Raw genomic sequence first — 22,449 nt, 5'->3', positions numbered from 1 at the left:
CCTGTCAAACTACCACTGGCATTTTCCACAGAACTAGAACAAAAAATTTCAAAATTTGTATGGAAACACAAAAGACCCCGAATAGCCAAAGCAATCTTGAGAACAAAAAACTGTGCTGGAGGAATCAGGCTCCCTGACTTCAGACTATACTACAAAGCTACAGTAATCAAGACAGTATGGTACTGGGACAAAAACAGACATGTAGATCAATGGAACAGGATAGAAAGCCCAGAGATTAGCCCACGCACATATGGTCACCTAATCTTTGATAAAGGAGGCACGAATATACAGTGGAGAAAAGACAGCCTGTTCAATAAGTGGTGCTGGGAAAACTGGACAGCTACATGTAAAAGTATGAAATTGGAACACTCCCTAACACCATACACAAAAATAAACTCAAAATGGATTAAAGACCTAAATGTAAGGCCAGACACTGTCAGACTCTTAGAGGAAAACATAGGCAGAACACTCTATGACATTAATCACAGCAAGATCCTTTTTGACCCACCTCCTAGAGAAATGGAAATAAAAACAAAAATAAAGAAATGGGACCTAATGAAACTTCAAAGCTTTTGCACAGCAAAGGAAACCATAAACAAGACAAAAAGACAACCCTCAGAATGGGAGAAAATATTTGCAAATGAAGCAACTGACAAAGGATTAATCTCCAAGATTTAAAAGTAGCTCATGCATCTCAATATCAAAAAAACAAAGATCTCAATCCAAAAGTTGGCAGAAGACTTAAATAGACATTTCTCCAAAGAAGATATACAGATTTCCAACAAACTCATGAAAGTATGCTCAACATCATTAATCATTAGAGAAATGCAAATCAAAACTACAGTGAGATATCATCTCACACCGGTCAGAATGGCCATTATCAAAAATTCTAGAAACAATAAATTCTGGAGAAGGTGTGGAGAAAAGGGAACACTCTTGCACTGTTGGTGGGAATGTAAATTGATACAGCCACTATGGAGAACAGTATGGAGGTTTCTTAAAAATCTAAAAAATAGAACTGCCATACGACCCAGCAATCCCACTACTGGGCATATACCCTGAGAAAACCATAATTCAAAAAGAGTCATGTACCACAATGTTCATTGCAGCTCTATTTACAATAGACAGGACATGGAAGCAACTGAAGTGTCCATCATCTGATGAGTGGATAAAGAAGATGTGGCACATATATACAATGGAGTATTACTCAGCCATAAAAAGAAACAAAATTGAGATATTTGTAGTGAGGTGGATGGACCTAGAGTCTGTCATACAGAGTGAAGTAAGAAAGAGAAAAATAAATACTGTATGCTAACATATATATGGAATCTAAGGAAAACAATAAAAAAGGTCATGAGGAACCTAGGTGTAAGACGGATATAAAAATACAGACCTAATAGAGAATGGAGTTGAAGATATGGGGAGGGGAAGGGTAAGCTGTGACAAAGTGAGAGAGTGGCATGGACATATATACACTACCAAATGTAAAATAGCTCATGAGAAGCAGCTGCATAGCACAGGGAGATCATCTCAGTGCTTTGTGACCACCTAGTGGAGTGGGATAGGGACGGTGGGAGGGAGGGAGATGCAAGAGGGAAGAGATATGGGAACATATGTATATGTATAACTGATTCACTTTGTTATAAAGCAGAAACTAACACACCGTTGTAAAGCAATTTTACTCCAATAAAGATGTTAAAAAAAAAATCTAGAGTTCCAAGAGGTTTGTGAATCAATTGTTGAAGACCCATGATAAGTGGCAGGGCCACCAATGAGGACTTTGACTTTCTGTGTCCAAGTCCTTTGGTCTTTCTCCTATATAGTACTAATGTCCAGTGCTTGTTTATGTACATTTGTGGTTAAATATCTTACAGTACCTATATAATTCTTAAGTATTATGTACATCCCATGATTATCTAATTGCGCTTATAATGTTTGGCATATGTAGACAAAATAAAAATATTATCATTTTGATATGTTTGTTTAAAATTTTCTATGCATTGTGTTATATTATAGTCTGAATTTCATCAAGAGTGTAATTTGATACACAGTTTTTCCAGGAGGTTTAATCAAGATACAGATTTCTTTCTTTGAAATTATCAGCTTCATTTTGCATCAGTGTAGCATGTGAATCTCTGATTTTAGGTATTTTTGTGTTTCATTCTTTAAAACCTAGTTTGAAATTATTTCTAGCACCTGTACATTTTTATGCTTAGGTGACTTTATTAATGATATTGCTGTTTCTACTTAATATTGCCTTCTCCTTTCCATGTAGTCTCTCCAAATGTGTAAAACTACTGCTTCATGGGAAAAAAAATGCTAGCATATTTTCCTCAAATTATCAGAGTATGAGAATTTGCCTGCACATTTTTTGAATGGTTACCTTTTCAATATCTAGATATCAGAAATGGCAAAGTAAAGGAATAATTTACTTAAATAGCTTCACTGTTTATTATTTTTACATTAGGATTTCTTAAACTTTTTTTTGGTGCGGGTTGTGGTTCTTTTGATGCTACAGATGCTTCTCAATTAAAGCAAAGTTTTATTGAGTTTCCTCCAAAGTATGCTGTAGAGAATAATGTTAAATTTATTATCAATGCAAAATTATGAACCACAAACACATTATCCCAAACACATAAAATTACAGATTTTTTATTTTCTCAGTAACTTTAGGTATCCTCAGATTTAAAGGTGGTAGAAATACTTGATGCCCTTTTCTCTTCGAATGGTGATACAAATAGCAATTATTCACTGCTCCATAATGGATCATTTTTATCTACATCTTGCGTCTGTTCTGTTTATATAGAATAAATATTTATGTTTTCTCATTTTTCTCAACTAAGAGATACAGATAAAAGAGATTTGAAGTATCAGCTATAATTCATTTCTTGAAAAGAAAGGCCTTATACTGATACTGCATGGAAGAGAAAACTATCTAAATCATTTCAGCAGCAAGCTTATAACAAAGATAACATCAGCATTTTCCTTCTTGAAAATGTATCTTCCCTATATTAAAGTAAGGAAGCAGTATTTTATTAAAAATAGTATGAGAAGCTCAACCTGTTATCACAAACCTAGCTTAAAGAAGATCCTGTTATGTTTGATAGGGAAAAAATAATGGTAAGGTTTTGTTTTAGTCACATGTTCACTATACAAGATCATCCAAAAATTCCTAAAATGCAAAAACAAAAAAAAAAGTGAAATAGTTCTTATGTTAATTGTTTTCTACTTTTAAGTTGTCAAAACCAAATTATTATTCTACATAGATACACAGTGATAAGAAATTAATGACTTAATGGCTAGTGAGCTAATGTCAAAAAAGTTATCAGTTTGAAAAATCTAGAATTTTCTTTTCTGCTCAGACACACGATGTAGCCCTGTAATTTAGTACTGCTAGCTGCTTATCTATTGCTGCTTACCTATTTTTTTGTAGTTAAATATTTGTTTAGGATAGGAACAAGCTATATAACACTTGATCTGCATTACTTTAAAATTAGACATTAAAAGGTGTTAGTTACGTTAGAAATATTTCACATGCTTTGTGACTTCAGATTACATTTCCTGACTTTGACTTGGTATTGCCTTTTCCTAATGAAGAACAAAATTTCATTGAACTAGGATCTATATACTAAAATACATCCTTAGGTAATTTTTTGAAGATGGTGTGTTACAGTAATTTACAAATAAAATATATAAACTTCATTTAGCATAAATGTTTTCTATAAATAACTAGCATTAATATATTTTAATTACTTTTTCATATTGCTTATCTATTGTTAAGGAATTTAGTGAAAAATTACTTTGAACTGTGTTTTTAAATGTATTAATTATTTTGTTCGCATTATGCAACTAATACATGTTCATTACAGATAATTTGAAAAATGCAGAGAAATGGATAAAACAAAAGTCATAATCTACTTCCCAGGGATTACCACTGTTGGCATATTGATGTATTTGTTTTTAGCGTTTCTTCTTGCCTTCATTTTACAAATATTTACTGAGCCTCTTGTAAGTGTAGGGCCCAGTAATAGTTGTTGGGAGTACTGTGGTATCCATGAAAGGACATAACCCCTTCCTCTTGATGCTTATAGTCTAAAAGAGAATATAGACAAATGAGAAGAAAACTATGGAAGAACTCAAGATACTGTTAAAACCAGGAGCAGTGGAAATAACCTGGTTTGATGGGTCCCAGCAAATATTCTTGGTATTTTTAGAAAGTGGTAGGAATCTTCCCTCAGTTCCACTACTATTATAGGTGTATGTTCTTACTTACATCCCCTTCCTCCCTCTTTCCCTCCTTCCCTCCTTCCTTCCTTCCTTCCTTCCTTTCTTCCCTCTCTCTCTTTCTGTGTCTCATGTTTTTAAAATTCCATTGGCCATTTCAGTGAGGATCTAGAAGGAAAAACAATTCTTATGTGCATATACCTTCATATCTGAAAAATGCACATTATTTTAAAACCACTGTGCATCATTGTCATTTCTACAAACTTAAATAAACTGAGCTAACTTCCAAAATGTCTACAAGGCAATTACTTCACTATGAGCAGAAAAGAATTTAGCATTTCCAAATTATTTTTATGATATAAATATATAAAATATACATAGTATATAATATATGTTGTAAAATAACATAGTATAATAAATATATTTTATAAATATTTATATAAATATATAAACTGTTATAATTTGTATTATATGTGAAATATATAATACTACAAAAAGTTGCTGATTCACTTGTTATAATTTATGGAAGTATTTTATTTTATCCGGTTTTAACACTGTCATTTGCCTAAAGCAGCACAGTTTTGTAGCATTTTGTAAAGAAAATTTTGTATTAATATAATTAATTTAATCAAACAAAGAACTGTTTCTCTAATCAAATAATCATGTGCTTTGTTTTTATCATCATGAAGTAGTCTAATGAAAGTGAAAACTAACGTGTTATAGATATATGTGATAGTACCACTAGGGAAAATGTAAAAGCATATTTTATAAGAAAAAAACTTTTAAAAACCAATGGCAAATAGGCTCTTGCATGTGTTGAGACTAAATTCTTTATTATGAATTATTAACTATATTAAATTAATTCTAGTGTTATTTTAGAATGTTTCATTGGAAAATCTAGGCTTATGACAGTATGTTTATGACATAGTTCCTAGTACTTTACAATTAAAATATGAGAATTCCTATAATAGAATATTTATTTACATGTTACAGAATTATATTTTGAAAGCAAATAATTTTGGTATGATCTAAGACTTTATATTTGAAACTAGTACCAGAGGAATATCAGATAGAAAATATCTTAGTTCCTTCAAGAAGAATTTCTTCATTTCCTTTGACATGTTTTAACATTTCCCAATCTTTTAGAGAACTTCACCTCATCCCTTCTCCAGTTATTGCCCATTTCTGTACTACAGCAAAACTTCTAAATAGTTGTCTATCCTCAGTACCTCCATTTTCTCTTTTTTCCTCTAAAATTGGAAATGTTTATAAAAAAATAAGTGAAAGAGTACAAAAATATTATATACCTCCTGATTACAGTCATGTAGAGTTAATTTTCAGAGTACTCAATTAAAGTTGGAAAGATCATTCTGATTTGACTCTTTATGGTTGAAGGTATAAAGGAACACATCTGCACTTGTTTTTAAAAGCATTTATAGAACTCTGCTATGTGTGAAAGTTTTCCTTTCATACCTACATTCAGCTCCATATGTTCATTTTCAGCATAACTAGGACATGCAAACCTAAAAGGAGATAATGAAAAGGTATTCTTTTTAAAGTAAATGCAGTAGACTCACTGTTAGTGCAAATCAGTGCTGCAGTTGTTTTTTATTTTTTATTCAGACTGAAAGTCTTAGAGACCAGGAGAGAAAACATATCATATATTACTTTTAGGGAAGGGATATTTTTATGCTGCAGGAAAGGTTTGATTAATATAGAGATATAAAATATAACACATAACAGAAAGCCCAAAGAAATAGTATTTTCAGCAGCCCAGGCTACCGGGAGTAATTTTATCATGATTCTTTTGGTTTTTCCGTCATAGTTCAAAGATGGCTGCTATAGCCCCAGTCATTACATCTTTGTTCTTGAAATTAAAGAGGAAGAACAAAGTGCAAAATGGGATCTCCCTCTTTAACTATTTCAGCCAGCCTTTGATCCCTACTACTCCATTAAAATAGCTCTTGTTAAGATCACTTGCTATCTCTTTCTCAGTAGTCATGCCTGTCCTGAATCTTATCTGACCTCTCAACATCATTTGACAATGTCCACCATTCCCTCTTTCTTGAAACATTTTCTTATCTTGGTTTCTATGACCCTCAGAGTCCCCTAATATTCTTCCTACATAAATGGGAACTCTTTCTCAGTCTTCTTAGCTGAATTCTCTACCTGTACCCAAGTTTTATTATCATGGCGTAGTCCTTGGGACCCTTTTCTTCTCTGTATGCCATTCCCTACGTGAATGCATATAGTCTCATCTATAAGTTGGGAACTTCCAGATTTCTCTTGGTAGCCCTGAACTCTTCCCTCAATATCTAAATTCATGTATCCTGATGTTTGCCTGACATTCCCATTGGATAGCTAAAGATTGTCTCAAGCTTAATGTTGCTGAAATAGAATTTTTTTTCCTGATCCTTCCTCACTCCCACTCCCATCACGACTTGCTTCTCTCTTAGTCTTTCCTAACTTACTACTACCATTTTTGTGTGCCCCAAACAGGAATCATTCCTAATTACTCTCTTTTTTTTATCCCCCACTTTCTACCTTGCAGCCTGTCCTGACTCAGAACCATGTCATACATCTTTCCATTCCCACCACTACTGCAGTGCTCCACACCACCGTCATTTCTGATTTATACTGTTGCAGTTGTCTTCTGCCTTATTTCCCTATTTTCATTCTTACCTATAACCTCTACCCTTCCTTCTCTGTACAGCAACTAAAATAAGCTTAAAGCTCAAAATCATATTACTAGTATTAAACCCTTCAGTGGCTTCTCACTGTAAATGGAATAACCAGTGTGGCTTACAAAGGTAACCTAACATTGCCTCCTGCCAGATATACTGGTGGTCATACATGCTGAGCTCATTTGTACTATAGGGCCCTTTGCCCTTGTTGCCTATGCCTGGACATTCTCTTCTCACAGATTAGTACCTAACTGGCTCTTTCAAATCATTCATGTCTCAGCCTGAATGTCACCTCTTTAGTAGAGGAACTTCCCTCACTACCTTGTCTAAGGAAAACCGTGCTCCCACACATTGTATTCCTTTCCTTTGTTTTTTCTACTACATCAAAATATGAAATTATTTATCTGTTAACAGTTTATTGTTTCTTTCCTATTGAAGTTTAAGATCTCTGAGGACAAAGACATGCTGTTGTTTTCCACTTGTTTCTCTGTCTCCTAGAACAGAACCTGGCACATAGTAGACATTCACATATTTGTAGGTTAATAAACAGTGGAAAACATTTCTATATTATAAGTTTAAGTAATTCTTTTTTTTAACACCTTTATTGGAGTATAATTGCTTTACAATGGTGTGTTTCTGCTTTATAACAAAGTGAATCAGTTATACATATACATATACATATGTTCCTATATCTCTTCCCTCTTGCGTCTCCCTATAAGTTTAAGTAATTCTTAACATTATAATTACCATTTGTATTGAAATACTAAAACTGTAGTTAGAAAAGGAAGCAAAACTGATCATTTTTATCCTGGTAAAAAGAAAAAGCACTTTCTCCAACCATGTACATCTGAGCTCAACTTTCGACCCTGGTTTTTGGAAATGTATTTTAAATTCTATAATATAATAGCTACCATTGTTTTGAGCACCTACTGTGTAACACATTTTACTAGTAAATGTAAACATTTTACTAGTATAATTTGCATCCATAATCGTACTTCTAATCCCCAAAGGCTGTTTTTTGAGGTTAGTTTTTAATTTTTTTACATTTTACAGGTAAGGAAACTGAGACTGAGAGGTCATGTGACTTTCCCAAGGTCACACCAATAGTAAGTGCCAAAACAGGATTCAGATAGATTTGTCTGAGGCCTAATGTATATATACTCTCCATTGTGCTCATGTAGATACTTTGGGTAAGAATACACAATTATTTTACAATATAAGATCAGTTCAATTCTTAGAATACCTAAATGCACACCACCCCCACACACACAACGTCAGCAACATTTTTTGTTTTTATGTATGCTCTATTTTTGCCAACATTTATTTTTATTTTATTTTATTTATTTATTTATTTTGGCTGCACCAGATCTTAGTTGTGGCACGTGGGATCTTTGTTGTGGCATGTGGGATCATTAGTTGCGGCATGTTGACTTATTATTTGCATCTTGTGGCATGCAGACTCTTAGCTGTGGCATGAGAACTCTTAGTTGCGGCATGCATGCATAATCTAGTCCGACCAGGGATCAAACCCGGGCTCCCTGCGTTGGGAGCGCAGACTCTTACCCACTGGACCACCAGGGAAGTCCCCAGCATTAGATTTAAAATCATATTGATTTATTATGGTCACTACTGGCTCATCATGAAAAACAGTTCCAGACAGCAACTTAGGAGACTTGAATTCTGATTCCAGCTCTACTATTAAGTAACTGTGGGACCTTGGGGAGGTAAATTATGTATTTTAAGAATGGCTTCTCTATCAGTAGAGTAAAAAGAGTGGATCAAATGAACCATCCTGTAAGTAAAATACCTTCTGTCTCTATAATTGTATGGCTCTTAATAGAGAAGAGTGGTCTGGAAAACCACTGAAATCTGTTGTAACTTATGTCAGCATCTGATTTATCTCTTAAATGTGAATTGCTTATTTAATATATTGATTTGCTCTTCTTAGAAATACACACAATGAGTAGTATTCTTGCTTTAATCAGTCTTGAAATTTAGAGAGGTAATTAGAAGAATATGGATATAGAATTTAATAGTTGTCTTGAATAATCTATATTATTTTATTTTTTGTTATCTACCTTTGATTTTCCTCATATTACAAATAGAGGTGCTCACTGAATTCTCTTCTGCTTATTGCAGTGTTTCAGTTGATTCTCTTGACATTTCCAGGTATAAACAAATAGGGATGGTTTTATTTCCTCTTTTACAATTTTATACTTCATGTCCTTCTCTTGTCTAATTGTGTTGGCCAGTATCTCCAAAACAAGATTAAATAATAGTGGTATATTTGTCATCACCTTGACTTGGATTGTTTCTAGCGTGTTTCTTGGATTGTTGCTAGCTTTTGAGCTGAAAACGTGTATGTTATTTTTAAAAAGTATAACAAATAAATATATAAAATATAATAATGAAAATAAACTGGAAGTTGTAGAAGTATAATATGATGCCATTCATATAAAATGTTAAAATAAAAAAAAATACCAGGGAGTGATTAATGTCCAATTCAGCGTATTGGTTACATCTGGTAAAAAGGAAGGAAGAGTAATGGGATGGGGAAGGAATATCCAGAGGGCTTCAATAAGTGTTATAAGTTATGGTTATGATTATTGCTATGTTTGCAACATTTTATAACAAAATAATTGGACTTGCTGAAGAAACAAGGAGGTGTCTGTTGAGGAATAGAGAAGATAGGAGGCATAAATTGAACTCACTTTCACAATTCAAGTGCATAAATTTCCTGAGAGCAGGGATCAGCTCTGTTTGTTCTCCTCTCTACCATGAACATATGCACAGCACATAGTAGGTATTCACTTAATAATTTTTGAATGAAAAATAGAGGAAAGAAAGGATATTTTTCATTAGTTTTCCCTATTCCTTCTTTCTCCTTATTCTTTCATACACATCATTAATTTTTTTAAGTAAAGCTTAAATAATTTAGGCATATAGATCTATTTTATATATTAGAAGCCTACATTTTTTCTAAATGTACAAAATGTTACCAAGTTTTCCATACAGCTTTCTGGAACTCAACATATTATTACATATTTATTGTGCTGCTTGTGATGTGTAAAACACATAACACAAATTAATTATTGGGTACACTACTTGTGTGCTGAGTCCTAAAAATGATTCATGCTACCTATGTTCAGAGGAGGCAAAATGGTATTGCAGTCTCAAATGCCTGCTGTTGCTCAGTTATATTCCTGATTTATCATTCTTTTGAAATTGAATATGTCATATATCAACAAGACATTTCAAACTGTGGTGAAATACAGCTTATTTTTTTTATTTTAAAAGAAAATTGGAATAAAAAGGTCACATTCTGTTTATGTACTTTCTGTGTGATAAAATACAAAACAGTAATTTAAAAAGTTAAGAAAAGTAAAATCATTTTTTAATGCTTTCATAATTCAGTGGAGAATTAGAAATTTATGTTTCCTAGGTAATTGTTGAACACCTGTATTACGAAAATTAGCACTTTCCAAATGTTTAACGAATTTTCATTGAACAATATGGTTGCCACATAATGTGGCCATGAGATCATTAACTTTTATTTTCTCATTTTTATGTATTTAAATTTATAATTTAATTTTCATTAACTGTTCCATTTTGTCAGTTTTATATTCAATATTATACCAGGATTTTCTTTTGAGACCCTTCAGTTTGAACTCTCAACGTTTCCAAGACCTTCCAAGAGTCCTTCATGTACCTACCTCTGTAGAAGCTTATGATTCTTCTTCTTAAAAAAGAGGCTATTTTTTCTTTCTCAGCAAGTAAGCTTTTGTGTTAATAACTGTCAAAGAATTGAGAAAGCCGAGGACCTCAATAATAAATCCTCTTTACATGAGCTTATTTGAAGACAAAAGAGCAGCCATCCCAAGGTAATGGTAGAATTTTATGTTTCTCAGAAACTGATTCTTGCAACATTTTCCCAGTACCCCTTTTTGTTCTCAACTATTCCTGTATCCTCATGAGATTTAGGAAATATAACACAACAAATCCTAATATTGTCAGAATGCTTGAAAAAATGAAAAGGCAGTTGGTATGTTTATCAGGATTTCTCATAAATAATCTTCAGGTAGCAGAATTCTAAACTGTTTTGGATTTAAAGATTGCTTTTCAATGATTTCTGCAAGACAGACTTAGGATCTTTTTGTATAACTGAGTAATGTGGTCAGTATCTGTTGGGCAAAAATTGAATTATTTTGGAAAAATATGTGAGGTTTAAAATTTATTGATCATGAGCAGTTCTTCTTGTCTGCGTGGTATGTTGGAAAGAGAACTCTTTGGAGTCAGACATGGCTGAGTTTAAATCCCAGCTCCTCTTATATTTTTAGGTACGTGACCGAGGGCAGTTCTTTAATGTCTTCAATTCTCAATTTTCTAGATGGGAAACGGGAATAAGACTTATCTTGCCTGGCATTTGTGAGGATTACATACAATGCATGTAAATACTCTGTATTTAATAAGTACTCAAAAAGTCAAAACTACTATTTGTTTCCCATGCATCTATATAGTAGGGAATTTATTCATATAGTCAAAGGAAATATTAATTGAGACATTGTGATATGATAGAAATGACACTAGCTTCTGAGGATACTATGGTTAGCAAGACAGAGAAAATCTGCTATCCTGGAGCTTCCACTCTAGTGAAGGAAGACAGATAATATATAAAATAAGTAAGTAAATGATCATTTCATTGTGATAAATGTTATGAGGAATGATCTGTTTGGTGGAGGAAGGGCAGGTTCCGTGCATGAAGTCAGAGAACTCACTGATTAAGACCGTATAACAAAAACAAAAAACAACTAGGCATATAAAATTAAAGGCAGAGGAAGGAGCTAGTGCTGTTTGTTCAGGAATCACAAGGAAGACCAGCATGTTTGGAGCTGCTTAAGCAAGTTGGAGAACTGTCCAAGATGAAGCCAGAAATGTGGAAGGGGCCAGATGATAATAGGACTTTGTAGGCCATGGCAGGAGTTTGGATTCTACTCTAAACACAGTGCTGTTGGAGGGTTTCAAGCAAAGGTGGGATGTGATATTCTCTGTGTCTTAGAAAAATTGCTGCCTACTATATGGACAATAGGTTGTACAACTATGAAATGGAAGCAAGAAGGCTGATTAGGAAGCTATTAAAGTAATCCAGGCAAGAAATATGATAGCATGGACTAAGATGGTAACAATGGAGATGGAAAGCACTAGACAGATTTTAGATACTCTGTGGTGAGAGACAACAGGAGTTGGTTGTGGGGTGTGAGGGAAAAGAATCAAGGAATGACTCCTAGAGTTTGCATTTGAGCAGTTGGGTAAATTATAGACCAAGAGAGGTATAAGGCTGTTTGGGGAGGTTGTCAGTGGTTAGGAAGAGGAATCAAGTTTGGCTTTGTACATGGTATGTTTGAGGTGCCTATTTAAAGTTCAGTGAAGACATCAAGTAGCATTGGACATACGAGTTTAAAGCATGGAATATACACCAGGCTGAAGATATAAATTGGAGAGTCATCATAAAATAGATGGCATTTGAAGCCCTTTAGAGCCATCTCCAGATAACAGTAACAGAGTTCTAAAGACAGGGATAAAAAGAAGTTAAAAGAAATAAAAGATATGGGGAAAATTCAGAGAACTAGGAGAAGAAAATTAAGAAAGATGCCAATGTTGTATTGGTAAGAATGCTTTAACTGCAAGTAATAGAAACGCAACTACTTTTTAAATATTTCATACCTTGTAGATTCAGAATTGAGAATATTAGATGGTTATAAGGTGAAAAAAGACATTTTCTTTGTTTTCTGATGTTATCTGTGTGTTGACTTTAGGTTTGCCACTCCTTCTTATTCTTCAGGTCTCAATGTATCTGTCGTTTTCCGGAGGGGGAGGAGCTTCTATGAAATTCTTAGGTCCTTCTAGTAAAACCCTCATAGCACTATACTTTCATTGAACATATCATAATTGCAGTTAGATAGTTGCTCGAGTAACCCATTGTTTTGGACACAGATTACAAGCTCCATAATGCTGGGAGTCTGTCTCTTATATATCATTTTTTCTGTTTAGCACCTATCACAATACCTGACACATAGTTGATAGTCAGGGAAGAATGTAAATGGCTTTTGTAGCTCTCTGAATGCTCTTTTCAAATAGGGTTTTAAAATGTCATTGTATGAAACATTTTTTCTAATGTTGTATAGCCTAGATCATGGACGATTGAGAAACACTTTATACTTATAGAATAACTCACTGGTCATAGAAAACATTAGTTAACTAAGTACATTTTCAGGCAGGCTTTATAAGTGATTTGGTACTTGCCACATGGCCTACTTTTTGGAATCATTTAAGAACATAGCAGTTCATGGTTTTCATTACGGTAACAGTTTAAAACAAGGAGTTTAAAACATTTAATATTTTTCTTTAAAAAGCAAAATAGTGTTTATATGGTTATCTGTGAATTCAAGATGTGGAAATGTGGCTGTTAGGTTTGACACTGATCATGAAATACAACTATTAGAGAAATTTTCTTGTGTGGAATTTTTTAAAATACTATTTTTAATTTTTCTTGAAGCAAAATCTACTTTTTGTCACCCATGAAAAATTATGCCATAAGAAATGTGTTACTTGGACGTCTAATGAGCTATTAATTTCCAATAAAACTGTGAAGATTAATGGATTCACTCTAGGGAAAATAGCATTCAACTTGAAATAGAGATATTTGAGGCAACTTAATCTGTTCACTTTGGAGTAAAGATTTTAAAATTCACTTTCTAAACATAAGTTTACTTCTCAAAGATACAGTCCTTTGATGTTGTTAATCTTAATAAAAGAGCAGTCAGTGTAAGTTACATTGAGAGGTATTTGTTTTAAAGATTCACAATACCACTCTTTGAGAATGAAGGAGGGTATATTATTTCGATGCCATACCTGAACTCTAGAATATCAATCATTAAAAAAAAACAAAACTCTCCTTATGTATTGTCATGGTTTAGTTTTTTTCTCTTAACATTTTATGCCTGATAGACTTTATAATATACTTTCTCCATTGCACTGTAATTCTGTGCCTCCCTGTCTTCCACATTGGAACACGGGCTCCTCTAGGCAGCAAGACATTTCATTCATCTTTGTTATTTCCAATACCTTTCCCAGTGTCCGACACACAATCATTGTTCAATAAATTTTTGCAGGAGGAAGAAAGGAACGATTCTAGGAATAGAATTTACTTCAAGAGTTAAGATTATCTTAAAAAGATAAAATGTTTAATATGAGTCAAGGATGAAATGTATTCCAGACTCTTCTAGAATGAGGAAATTATTTACCATAACAGTTGAATCTGGTTCTCATGGTTCTTAAACTTCATGAATCCACAAAACACAGCAATGAATTTCATGTGTGAAACATCACTCAGTATTACTGAATGACTGTGATTTTACTAGTGAGCAGTAAATACTGATTTATATTGTGGAATCTGTAATGAGCTGTCCATATCACAGAAATGCCAAAACTCTGCTATTCATAACTCTGATTACCTCTGCATACTATTTTGGTGGGAAACTTTATAGTATTTAAAACATAAGTATACTTATGTCTAAATCATCTAACAAAGCTCATTGCTTGCTTGTCTGGTTTTATTTTTTGTGTTGAGATAACTTTGATTTTAAAAGCATTGCAAAAATTGTATGGAGAGTATGAAGCACCCAGTTTCTCCTTATGGTAACATCTTATGTAATAGGACAGTTATCAAACCTAAACATCAAGTTACATAAATAACAACATTTTCATTAAGGGAGTTTGTGTTACCTTTCACTTTTTGAACGTCTTCTACCTCTTCTCTAAAGTAGCACTAAGATTGTGATATTACCATTTATGTAAATTCTGTTTATTTCTATGACAGTGATTTGATACTATGAGCTATAACTGTCCTTTGTTTAGAACGTCAAAACTCAGCAAAGGAAGTGTAAAACTTCCGTATTTTCTCATATTTTTTTATTATGGCATTAATTAAAATGGCCAAAGATTATGCTTTTTCTAATGGCAATATAGAAATTAGTTTGAGTAAAATTTAACTGTAGGGCTTGACTAAGCCAAAAAAAAATTTTGTTTAATTGAAATATAGTTGATTTACAATATTGTGTTAGTTTCAGGTGTACAGCAAAGTGATTTGTTTATACACACACACATACATACAATATATTCTTTTTTTAATGCTTTTCCATTATAGGTTATTAAAAGATACTGAATATAGTTCCCTATGGTATACAGTAAATCCTTGTTGTTTATTTTACGTATGATAGTATGTATCTGTTAATCCCATACTCCTAATTTATCCTCCCCATGCCCCCTTCCCTTTTGGTAACCATAAATTTTCTCTGTCTATGAGTCTGCTTCTGTTTTGTAAATAGATTCATTTGTATTATTTTTTAGATTCCACATATGTTATTTGTCTTTCTCAGTCTGCCTTACTTCACTTAGTATGATAATCTCTAGATCCACCCACGTTGCTGCAAAGGGCATTATTCTTTTTTGTGGATGAGTAATATTCCATTGTGTGTATATATATATATATATATATATATATACACACACACACTTCTTCTTTATGCATTCATCTGTTGGACACTAAGGTTGCTTCCATGTCTTGGCTATTGTAAATACTGCTGCAGTGAACATTGGGGTGCATATATCTTTTCAAATTAGAGTTTTTGTCTTTTCTGGATATGTGCACAGGAGTGGGATTGCTGGATCATACAGTAACTCTATTTTTAGGTTTTTAAGGGACACATACCATTTTCCTTAGTGGCTGCACCAATTTATATTCACACCAATAGTGTAGGAGTGTTCCCTTTTCTCCAAACCCTGTACAGCATTTGTTATTTGTAGACTTTTTCATGATGGCCATTCTGAGCAGTGTGAGATGATACCTCATTGTAGTTTTGATTTGCATTTCTCTAATAATTAGCGATGTTGAGCATCTTTTCATGTGCCTGTTGGTCATCTGTATGTCTTCTTTGGAGAAATGTCTATTTAGGTCTTCTGCCCATTTTTTGATTGGGTTGTTTGTGGTTTGGTTTTTTTTATTGAGTTGTATGAGCTGTTTGTATATTTTGGAAATTAAGCCCTTGTCGGTCACATGTTTGCAAATATTTTCTCCCAGTCCATAGGTTGTCTTTTCATTTTGTTTATGGTTTGCTTTGCTGTGCAAAAGCTTATAAGTGTGATTAGGGCCCATTTGTTTATCTTTGCTTTTATTTCTTTTGCCTTGGGAGACTGATTTAAGAAAATATTGCTACCGTTTATGTCAGAGAATATTTTGTCTGTGTTCTCTTCTAGGAGTTTTATGGTATCACATCTTATATTTAAGTCTTTAAGCCACTTTAATTTTGTGCATGGTGTGAGGGAGTGTTCTAACTTCATTGATTAACATGTGGCTGTCTAGCTTTCCCAACACCACTTGCTGAAGAAACTGTCTTTTCTCCATTATATATTTTTGCCTACTTTGTTGAAGATTAATTGACCATTAATTTATTTCTGGGCTCTCTAATCTGCTCCATTGATCCATATGTCTGTTTTTGTGCCAGTACCATGCTGTTTTGATTACTGTAGCTTTATAGTATTATCTGAAGTCTGGAAGGGTTATACCTCCAGCTTTGTTCTTCTCTCTCAGAATTGCTTTGGCAATTCTGGGTCTTTAGTGATTGCATATAAATATTACAATTATTTGTTTAGTTCTGTGAAAAATGTCATGGGTAAATTGATAGGGATAACATTAAACCTGTAGATTGCTTTGGGTAATATGGCCATTTTAACTATGTTAATTCTTCCAATCCAAGAGCATGGGATACCTTTCCATTTCCTTGAACCATCTTTGATTTCTTTTATCAATGTTTTATAGTTCTCAGAGTATAAGTCTTTCACCTGCTTGGTCAGGTTTATCCCTAGGTTTTCTTTTCTTTGTTTGTTTGTTTTTAATGCAATTTTGAACAGGGCTTTTTTTTTGTACTTCCTGATATTTCATTGTTAATGCAAAGAAATGCAACAGATTTCTGTATATTAATCTTGTATCCTGCTACCTTGCTGAATTCATCTATCACTTCTAATAGTTTTTGTGTGGAGTCTTTAGGGTTTTCTACATAGAGTATCATGTCATCTGCATATAATGACAATTTTACCTCTTCCCTTTTGACTTAGATACATTTTGTTTCTTTTTCTTGTCTGATTGCTGTGGCTAGGACTTCCAATACAATGTTGAATAGAAGTGGTGAGAGTGGGTGTCCTTGTCTTGTCCCAGAATTTAGTGGGAAGGCATTCAGCTTTTCACCATTGAGTATTATGTTGGCTGTGGGTTTGTCACAAATGGCTTTTATTGTGTTGAGATATGTTCCCTCTGTACCCAGTTTGGCAAGAGTTTTTATCATGAATGGATGTTGAATTTTATCATATGCTTTTTCTGCCATCTATTGAGATGATCATGTGGTTTGTGTCTTTTGTTGATGTGGTCTATCACATTGATTGATTTGTGTATGTTGAACCATCTTTGTGACCCTAGAATGAATCCAACTTGATCATGGTGTATGATTCTTTTTATGAATTTTTGGATTCAGTTTGCTAATATTTTGTTGAGGATTTTTGCATCTATATTCATCAAAGATATTGGCCTGTAATTTTCTTTACTTAGTGTCTGTCTTTTTGATATCAGGGTGATGGTGGCTTCATAGAATGACTTTGGGAGTGTTCCCTCCTCTTCAGTCTTTTGGAAGAGTTTAAGAAAGAGTTTAAGAAGTATAAGTTCTTCTTTGTATGTTTGGTAGAATTCCTCAGTGAAGCCATCCAGTCCTGGACTTTTATTTGCAGGGACTTTTAAAAAAATTACAGATTGTATTTTACTTCTAGTGATTGGTCTGTTCAAATTATCTGTTTTTTCTTGATTCAGTTTTTTCAGACTGTATGTTTCTAGAAACTTGTCCATTCCTTCTGGGTTGTCCATTTTGTTGGCATGTAACTGTTTATAATATTTTCTTATGATTTTTGTATCAATATTTATGCATTATTCATTGTTATTTCTCCTTCTTCAGTTCTTAATTTATTTGGGTCCTCTCTCTTTTCTTCTTGGTGAGCCTAGCCAGAGGTTTGTTGATTTTATTTATCCTGTCAAAGAACCAGCTCTTGGTTTTATTGATTTTTTCTATTGTTTTTTTAATCTCTTTTATTTATTTCTCTCTGATCTTTATTATTTCCTTCCTTCCACTGACTGTAGATTTTGTTTGTTTTTCTTTTTCTAATTCTTTTAGGTAGTAGTTTAGGTTGTTTATTTGGGATTTTTCTTATTTTCTGAGAAAGGCCTGTATTTCTATGAACTTCCCTCTTAGAACTTCTTTTGCTGTGTCCCATTGATTTTGTATGGTTGTGTTTTTATTGTCTTTTATCTTGAGGTATTTTTTTTATTTCATTGTTGACCCACTGGTTTTTTAGCAGTGTGTTGTTTGGTCTCCATGTAATCATTTTTTGTTCTCATTTCTCTTTCTGTGATTGATTTCTATTTTCATTCCACTATGGTCAGAAAAGATGCTTGAAATTTCTATCCTTTTAAATTTGTGGAGGTTTGTTTTGTGGCCTAGTATGTGGTGTATCCTAGAGAATGTTGCATATACACTTGAAAAGAATGTGTATTCTGGGTTTTTTGGATGTAATGTCCTATAGATATCAACTAAGTCTAACTGTTTTATTGTGTCATTTAGTATCTCTGTTGCCTTATTGATTTTCTGTCTGGAAGATCTGTCCATTGATGTCAGCGGAGTGTTAAAGTCTCCTACTATTATTGTATTCCCATCAATTTCTCCCTTTATGTCTGTTAGTATTTATTTTATGTATTTAGGTACTTCTCTGTTGGGCGCATATATGTTAACAAGTATGATATCTTCTTCTTGTATTGATCTTTTTATCATTATGTAGTGTCCTTCTTTGTCTTTCTTTATGGCCTTTGTTTTATTTTATTTATTTTTTTAATTTATTTATTTTTGGCTACGTTGGGTCTTTGTTGCTGTGCACAGGCTTTCTCTAGCCATATTGAGCGGGTTCTACTCTTTCTTGCAGTGCACAGGCTTCTCACTGTGGTGGCTTCTCTTGTTGGAGAGCATGGGGTCTAGGCACGCGGGCACAGTTGTTGCGGCATGCAGGCCCTAGAGCATGCGGGCATCAGTAGTTGTTGCGTGTGGGCTCAGTAGTTGTGGCACATGGGCTCTGGGGTGTGCAGGCTTCAGTAGTTGTGGCGCACGGGCTCGGTAGTTGTGGATCACGGGCTCTAGAGCGCAGGCTCAGTGGTTGTGGCTCACAGACTTAGTTGCTCCATGGCATGTGGGATATTCCCGGACCAGGGCTCAAACCTGTGTCCCCTGCATTGGCAGGCAGATTCTTAACCACTGCACCATGAGGGAAGTCCCTGGTCTTTATTTTAAAGTCTATTTTGTCTGATATGACTATTGCTACCTTAGCTTTCTTGTCATTTCCATTTGCATGAAATACCTTTTTCCATCCCCTCACTTTCAATCTATGTGTGTCTTTTTCCCTAAAGTATATCTCTTGTAGGCAGCATATTGTAGGTCCTTATTCTATTATCCAATCTGCCACTCTCTCTCTTGATTGGAGCATTTAGTCAGTTGACATTTAAAGTACTTATTGATGATTATGTACTTATTGATGATTATGTATTTGTCATTTTAAACCTTGTTTTCCAGTTGATTTTGTAGTTTTTCTTTGTCCCTGTCTTCCTTTTGATTTTCCTTTTATGGTTTGATGGTTTTCTTTTGTATTATGCTAGAGTTCCTTTCTTTTTGTGTTTTTGATTTGTTATCCTGGTTTTCAAGTATGCTAACCCATAACTATACCTATTTGCTTTAGACTGGTAGTCATATAAACAAACATTCTAAAAGGTCTACCTTTTCTTACTTCCCTCCCTGACATTTTGTGATTTCGATGTCCTATTTTACATCTTCATGTTTATCCTTTGGCTGTTCATTGTAGTTATAATCGCCTTCACTGATTTTTTTTCATTTTTATTCTATGTACTGGCTTATTTAAGGGATCTTCAATCCTTTTATAAATTTGTCTTTCCTGTTGTGACTTTCCCTTTCCTGTAGATTCTTACTTCTTTTCTATTTAGAGAAGACCTTTCAATATTTCTTTTAGGATTGGTTTACCATTGCTATATGCTTTTAGTTTTTGCTTGTCTGAGAAATTCTTTCTCTCTCCTTCTGTTCTAAATGATAATCTTGCCTGGTATCCTAGGTTGCATGCTTTTCCCTTTCAGGACTTTGACTATATCTCGTCACTCCCTCCGGGCCTGCAAAGTTCTGTAGAGAAAACAGCTGATAGCCTTGTGGGAGTTCCACTGTAACTCACTGTTTTTCTCTTGCTGCCTTTATAATCCTCTCTTTAACTTTCGCCACTTTAATTACCATATGTCTTACAGTAGGGCTGTTTGGGTTCATCTTGTTTGAGACCTTCTGTGCTTCCTGTACCTGGATATCTGTTTCCTTCTTTAGGTTTCGGAAGTTGTCAGCCATAATTTTTTCAAATATATTTTTGATCCCCTTTTCTCTTTCTTCTCCTTCTGGAATTCCTGTTATGTGTAGATTGGCATGCTTTGTATTATCCCATTAGATCTCATATATTGCTTTTATTTTTTAAATTTGTCTGTCTGCTGTTCTGATTGGGTGATTTCTGTTATTCTGTCTTCCAGATCACTTATTCATTCTTCTACATTCTTTAGTTTGCTATTTTTTGCCTTTAGCTCAGTTTTCACCTCAGAAATTGAGTTGTCTAATTTTGATTGGCTCCTCTTTATGGTTTCTAGTTCCTTGTTACAGTGATCTACATTTCTATTGATAGTCTTTCTTAATTCCTTCAGCATTTTTATTACCTCCTTTTTGAAATCAGGGTCTGGTAGACTGGTGAGGTCTGTATCATTGTTTGTTCATTTAGGGGGATTCTATTGTTTTTTAAATTGGCAGTAGTTCCTCTACTTTTTCATTTTACTTATATTTCTCTGACTCTATGAATTTAGGAGAAACAGTTATCTACTGTAGTTTTAAAGGGCTGTTTTTATGTGTGAGTGACCCTGTGTAGACCATGTGAGTCCAGTATTGTTGGTGCCAGGGTTGTTTTTGGTATGGATGCTTGCCAAGTCTTTCCTCGGGGTGTGCTGGCCCTTGTCTCCTTGATAGATGGGTGTGTTTGGTGTTTTGGTGACCAGAGCCTGTGCTGGATGTTGGGCAGGGCCTCCTCTTTGCCCTGTGGTTCTCACAGCCCTGTTGGGGTTAGAGTCTGCTCCCCAGTTGTTGGAATAGAGGCCCCAGATCCAATTCTGAGCTGTGGTGTGAGATAGGTGGGACTGGAGTGCTCCCTCTGGGAAAGGAGCCACTGTGTGTTCTTCCCCAGGAGACTTCTGCCAGGATGTGTGACTCTGTGATGCTGCCTGTCACCTGGTTTGTGCCCACAGAAATCACTGTTGCTGCTGCTGTACTCAGGGGCCACCTCCACTACAGGAGCGCTAATAATCAGTTCAGATTTCAGCCCTGCCTCCACTTGAGTGTGCACGAAATTCGCAAAACCCATGGTGGCAGAAGCTATGCCCCGCTGTGAGCACACTGATAATGAGGATGCTATGGTAGATCCACACCTCTCCCTTACTGAGTTGACAGTGGGGCTCCTATGAAAGATCTGCCCTCCATCCTGCGCGTGCCCCCTGTTGTGGCCCAGGCCCACTCCAGGACTTTCGGGCTGTCTCCCCACAGCCAAACTGGTTCTTCTCCCTAGGTCTGTCTGCTGAAGCCCAAGTTTCAGCACCTAGCCACTGCATACACCAGGAGGCGCGTGTCTCCGGCTGTGCTGGTCTCTCTACCCTGGGGGGCTGCAGGCCAGCTCCCACACTCTCCTCCCCAGCCTCTGAAGCTCCCTGTGTGTTTCAGCACATTTCCCAGCTGGTGAAGGAGGTTCCCAGGGGTGCAGGTCCTGTCCCTATTCCTCCTCTTCTCCCTTTTCCCTTCGTCTTACTGGTTATGTAGGCATCTTTCCAGCAGCTTTGGTTGTATGAGATCTTCTGCAAGCTTTGCAGTATGTATTCTGTGAGAATTATTCCACATGTAGGTGTATTTTTGATGTATTTGTGAGAGGAGGTGAGCTCCATATCCCTCTACTCCGCCATCTTGATCTCCTTCACCCAAATTCTTTTAATATATATAAAATGCCTTTTAAATCTATGTTCCATTAAACTCCTCATTGTATTGTGAAGGATAAACAAAATGCTATCACATCCTATTGAAGAGGGCACTTCTTCCACAATGGCCAGTTCCAGTATCAATGGCTGTTGCTTATATTAATAAATAAATAAAATATGCTACCTATAAGTATTTTCCAGCTTGTATAATGAACTCAGTTATTGCTGAATAATTTCTAGTCATAAAACAGTGCATGTATGACTGGAAATTTTAATGAGCCAATCACTGATTTTTATACAACCTAGAAATTTCTTAGCTATGGAACTATAATTCGACTGGTGAGCTTG

General features: G+C 34.7%; 1 protein-coding gene across 6 annotated transcripts in view; it reads left to right on the top strand.

Annotated features, from left to right (window-relative positions):
• PHF14 (PHD finger protein 14) overlaps positions 1 to 22,449 on the top strand; it is a 200,299-nt gene that overhangs the window by 169,396 nt on the left and 8,454 nt on the right. Inside the window, exon 19 of one of the 6 annotated variants that reach the window (XR_010945495.1) lies at positions 7,962 to 10,789. The exons of the other annotated variants lie outside the window; for them this stretch is intronic. The gene's annotated coding sequence lies outside the window, so the exon portion shown is untranslated. The remainder of the gene's footprint in view (positions 1 to 7,961; positions 10,790 to 22,449) is intronic. 6 annotated transcript variants of the gene reach the window in all.

This window comes from Pseudorca crassidens, chromosome 8 (assembly GCF_039906515.1).
Source record: "Pseudorca crassidens isolate mPseCra1 chromosome 8, mPseCra1.hap1, whole genome shotgun sequence".
Classification (NCBI taxonomy): domain Eukaryota; kingdom Metazoa; phylum Chordata; class Mammalia; order Artiodactyla; family Delphinidae; genus Pseudorca; species Pseudorca crassidens.
This window is presented reverse-complemented; position numbering and strand designations above follow the sequence as displayed.